Source organism: Eschrichtius robustus, chromosome 2 (genome assembly GCF_028021215.1).
Source record: "Eschrichtius robustus isolate mEscRob2 chromosome 2, mEscRob2.pri, whole genome shotgun sequence".
Classification (NCBI taxonomy): Eukaryota; Metazoa; Chordata; class Mammalia; order Artiodactyla; family Eschrichtiidae; genus Eschrichtius; species Eschrichtius robustus.
The window spans coordinates 150,920,101-150,925,295 of record NC_090825.1 but is presented as its reverse complement, the minus strand read 5'-3'; the positions used below and the strand labels follow the sequence as shown (position 1 = coordinate 150,925,295).

Below are 5,195 nucleotides of genomic sequence, written 5' to 3'. Positions count from 1 at the left end.
TAGGTGCCCGGTCTTCAGTAGTTGCGGCCCGCGGGCTCAGTAGTTGTGGCTCGTGGGCTCTAGAGTGCAGGCTGAGTAGTTGTGGCGCACAGGCTCAGTTGCTCCGTGGCATGTGGGATCTTTCCGGACCAGGGCTTGAACCCCTGCACTGGCAGGTGGATTCTTAACCACTGAGCCACCACGGAAGTCCCTAACCTCCTCCTTTAAGCCTAGGCAGTAAAAGCTCCCTGAGATGCTGGACTACTGTCCTCTGTTGTTTTCCCCAAACCCTTTGCAAATGATCTCTTGACTACAGTCTCCTTAATTACGGTACATTTGAGTGTGCCACCTTTCTCTTTCAGGGATTCTGACTTATACTGATAGGTAAGAAATGCCTGGGGGAGAGTTAAATTTGAGTCACCTGAGTAGAGGTGGTCATTGGAGCCGTGGCTATAAATGTGAATATCTTGGGAGACAGTGTAGAGAAGGAATGGGCCCTGAGGAACTCAAACATGTAATGGCTTTCAGAGGAGGATAATCTTGCAAAGGAATTGGAGAAGTAGCAACCAAAGTGAGGTGAAAAATCAGGGCAGTGTGTGTCATAGAAGTCAAAGGAGGCAAAGGGAAGAAAAAGAGCGTTGGTAGTCAAGATTATCAGTTGGTCCTGCAAAGTCATTGGATTTAGTGACTTATACCCTCGTGAATCTGTTACATATTTTCTGTGCTCCCTCTGAATAATGATTTAAATTTTTTTACATTAACTTATCTATAATTTATCTTAGGTAAATACAGTCAAATTTGTTTTAGAACGTATTTTAAGGTAAAAATTAACTACCCTTCCTTAACCATTATTCCAACATTATTTATGTTCTACTTTCTCTATTACCATTATTTCCTCCAACATTCACTGTTTCTAAAAATATAAAGAGATGTTTGAGCACTTTCTACTAGATGTTTAAGAGCTTTCTATTTGACTGTATCATAGTGGTTCAATGGTTGTCGCTTTAGCATTCATTTTAAAATTGATCCATTAGAACAAGTCTAACCTCTTAATTTTAATTTTCAGAATTCTATTATCAATAGCCCCATTTATTCTTCCAGATAAACTCTATATTTTTTTAACATCTTTATTAGAGTATAATTGCTTTACTATGGTGTGTTAGTTTCTACTTTATAACAAAGTGAATCAGTTATACATATACATATGTCCCCACATCTCTTCCCTCTTGCATCTCCAGATAAACTTTAGAACCATCTTATCAATTAAAAAAAACTTAAACTTCATTGTGATTTTTTCAAGACCGTGAGAGATAGATGGCCAACCAGAGTTCCTAAGGTTCAGTGTATGTAACTGCTGCCACCGCTTAAGCCTGCCAAAGCAGTGGTACGGCTACTGCCCTTGTATTTGCTACCTCTAGAAACATTCTTGCCAGTAGTGGCAGCAGCGGGACTCAATTACCCTCTTTTCGCACTCCCTCCAGAAGCTCCAGATGGCGTCTTCCGTGGGCAACGTGGCCGACAGCACAGACCCAACGAAACGTATGCTTTCCTTCCAAGGGTTAGCAGAGTTGACACATCGAGCCTATCAGGCGGGAGATTTTGAGGCAGCTGAGAGACACTGCATGCAGCTCTGGAGACAAGAGCCAGACAATACTGGTGTACTTTTATTACTTTCATCTATACACTTCCGGTGTCGAAGGCTGGACGGATCTGCCCACTTTAGTACTCTGGCAATTAAAAAGAACCCTCTTCTGGCAGAAGCCTATTCGAATTTGGGGAATGTGTACAAGGAAAGCGGGCAGTTGCAGGAAGCAATCGAGCATTACCGGCATGCGTTGCGTCTCAAACCAGATTTCATCGATGGTTATATTAACCTGGCAGCCGCTTTGGTAGCAGCAGGCGACATGGAAGGGGCAGTACAAGCTTACGCCTCCGCTCTTCAGTACAATCCTGATCTGTACTGTGTTTGCAGTGACCTGGGGAACCTGCTCAAAGCCCTGGGTCGCTTGGAAGAAGCCAAGGCATGTTATTTGAAAGCAATTGAGACGCAACCGAACTTTGCAGTAGCTTGGAGTAACCTTGGCTGTGTTTTCAATGCACAAGGGGAGATTTGGCTTGCAATTCATCACTTTGAAAAGGCTGTCACCCATGACCCCAATTTTCTGGATGCTTATATCAATTTAGGAAATGTCTTCAAAGAGGCACGGATTTTTGAACGAGCTGTGGCAGCTTACCTTCGTGCCCTAAGCTTGAGTCCAAATCATGCAGTGGTACATGGCAGCCTGGCTTGTGTATACTATGAGCAAGGCCTGATAGATCTGGCAATAGACACCTACAGGCGAGCTATTGAATTGCAACCACACTTCCCGGACGCTTACTGCAACCTAGCCAACGCTCTCAAAGAGAAGGGCAGTGTTGCCGAAGCAGAAGATTGTTATAATACAGCTCTGTGGCTGTGTCCCACCCATGCAGACTCTCTGAATAACCTAGCCAATATCAAGCGAGAACAGGGAAACATTGAAGAGGCAGTTCGCTTGTATTGTAAAGCATTAGAAGTCTTCCCAGAGTTTGCTGCTGTCCATTCAAATTTAGCAAGTGTATTGCAGCAGCAGGGAAGAGTGCAGGAAGCTCTGATGCATTATAAGGAGGCTATTCGAATCAGTCCTACCTTTGCTGAGGCCTACTGTAATATGGGAAACACTCTAACGGGGATGCAGGATGTTCAGGGAGCCTTGCAGTGTTATACACGTGCCATTCAGATTAACCCTGCATTTGCGGATGCCCACAGCAATCTGGCTTCCATTCACAAGGATTCAGGGAATATTCCAGAAGCAATTGCTTCTTATCGCACTGCTCTGAAGCTTCAACCTGACTTTCCTGACGCTTATTGTAATCTGGCTCATTGCCTGCAGATTGTCTGTGACTGGACAGACTATGATGAGCGCATGAAGAGGTTGGTCAGCGTTGTGGCTGACCAGTTAGAGAAGAACAGGTTGCCTTCTGTGCAGCCTCATCACAGCATGTTATATCCTCTTCCTCACGGCGTCAGGAAGGCTATTGCCGAGAGGCATGGGCACCTCTGCCTGGATAACATCAATGTCCTTCACAAACCACCGTATGAACATCCAAAGGACTTGAAGCTCAGTGATGGTCGACTGCGTGTAGGATACGTGAGTTCTGACTTTGGGAACCATCCTACTTCTCATCTTATGCAGTCTATTCCAGGCATGCACAATCGTGATAAATTTGAGGTATTCTGTTATGCCCTGAGCCCAGATGATGGCACAAACTTCCGAGCGAAGGTGATGGCAGAAGCCGATCATTTCGTTGATCTTTCTCAGATTCCATGCGATGGAAAAGCAGCTGATCGCATCCATCAAGATGGTATACACATCCTCGTAAATATGAATGGTTATACCAGGGGTGCTCGAAATGAACTCTTTGCTCTCAGGCCAGCTCCTATTCAGGCAATGTGGCTGGGGTACCCTGGGACTAGTGGCGCGCTTTTCATGGATTATATCATCACTGATCGGGAAACTTCACCTGCTGAAGTTGCTGAGCAGTATTCTGAGAAACTGGCTTATATGCCCCATACTTTCTTTATTGGTGATCATGCTAATATGTTCCCTCACCTGAAGAAAAAAGCAGTCATCGATTTTAAGTCCAATGGGCACATTTATGACAATCGAATTGTGCTAAATGGCATCGACCTCAAAGCATTTCTTGATAGTCTACCAGACGTGAAAATTGTCAAGATGAAATGTCCTGATGGAGGAGACAAAGCAGACAGCAGCAATATAGATCTTAATATGCCTGTCATTCCTATGAATACGACTGCAGAAGCAGTTATTGAAATGATTAACAGAGGACAAATTCAGATAACAATTAATGGATTCAGTATTAGCAATGGACTGGCAACTACCCAGATCAACAATAAGGCTGCCACTGGAGAGGAGGTTCCCCGTACCATTATTGTAACCACACGTTCTCAGTACGGGTTACCGGAAGATGCCATTGTGTACTGTAACTTTAATCAGCTATATAAAATTGACCCATCTACTTTGCAGATGTGGGCAAATATTCTGAAGCGTGTTCCCAATAGCGTACTGTGGCTGTTGCGTTTCCCAGCAGGAGAACCTAATATTCAACAGTACGCGCAAAATATGGGCCTTCCCCAGAACCGTATCATTTTTTCACCTGTTGCTCCTAAAGAGGAACATGTTCGGAGAGGCCAGCTGGCTGATGTCTGCTTGGACACTCCACTCTGTAATGGACACACCACAGGGATGGATGTCCTTTGGTCGGGGACACCCATGGTGACTATGCCAGGAGAGACTCTTGCTTCCCGAGTTGCAGCTTCCCAGCTCACCTGTTTAGGCTGTCTTGAGCTTATTGCTAAAAATAGACAAGAGTATGAAGACATAGCTGTGAAACTGGGAACTGATCTAGAATACCTGAAGAGAATTCGTGGCAAAGTCTGGAAGCAGAGAATATCTAGCCCTCTGTTCAACACCAAACAATACACACTGGAACTAGAGCGCCTCTATCTACAGATGTGGGAGCATTATGCAGCTGGCAACAAACCTGATCACATGATGAAGCCTGTTGACGTCACTGAGTCGGCCTAAATAATGACTGTGTGCGCAGGAGAATTACCCCTGTACCTGAGCCTCAACCTTCTGGGGGAAAGGGAACTAGATACGTTACTTTGTACTTACCTTTGTAGCAATATCATGTTGCAGATGGGTGACAGACAGTGATAACAGATAGCACAGCCAGACTTGCTTCCTGCATGATCATGACAGGGAGAGACACAAGAGATGGGAGACTGCTGTTCCACAAGGAGTCTCCGTAGAATTTTGCGGCAGCCAGGTGTTGCCTAAGTCTGGAAGGTCTGATCTCCCTTGGTCTTCCATGGGATGGGTGGTTAGTGTGGAGGGGAGATAGAGATTGCCCAGTCTTCTGAATTAAGTTTTTCTTTATATTTGGGGTATTGGAGCTATTAAAAATGTTTGGTTTCAGGTTTTATTCATGTGACGTGTATATGATTCTTTTGAGATAAGGTTTTAAGCTAAAATATTCCTTGTTTTAGTTTCTGAACTCTACAGACAAATGGGGACTTTGCTGGTGTAGTCTTTTTATAGGTTTTATAAACCACTTGAGCCTATATCAGTCATTTTAGTGTCTGACATGTTTGGAACTATCAGTGCTTTGTT

At 44.4% G+C, this 5,195-nt stretch overlaps 1 pseudogene; it reads left to right on the top strand.

The window, feature by feature from the left end:
- The first annotated feature begins 1,469 nt into the window (after positions 1-1,469).
- On the top strand, positions 1,470-4,607 carry LOC137758618 (UDP-N-acetylglucosamine--peptide N-acetylglucosaminyltransferase 110 kDa subunit pseudogene; annotated as a pseudogene).
- Positions 4,608-5,195: the final 588 nt, after the last annotated feature.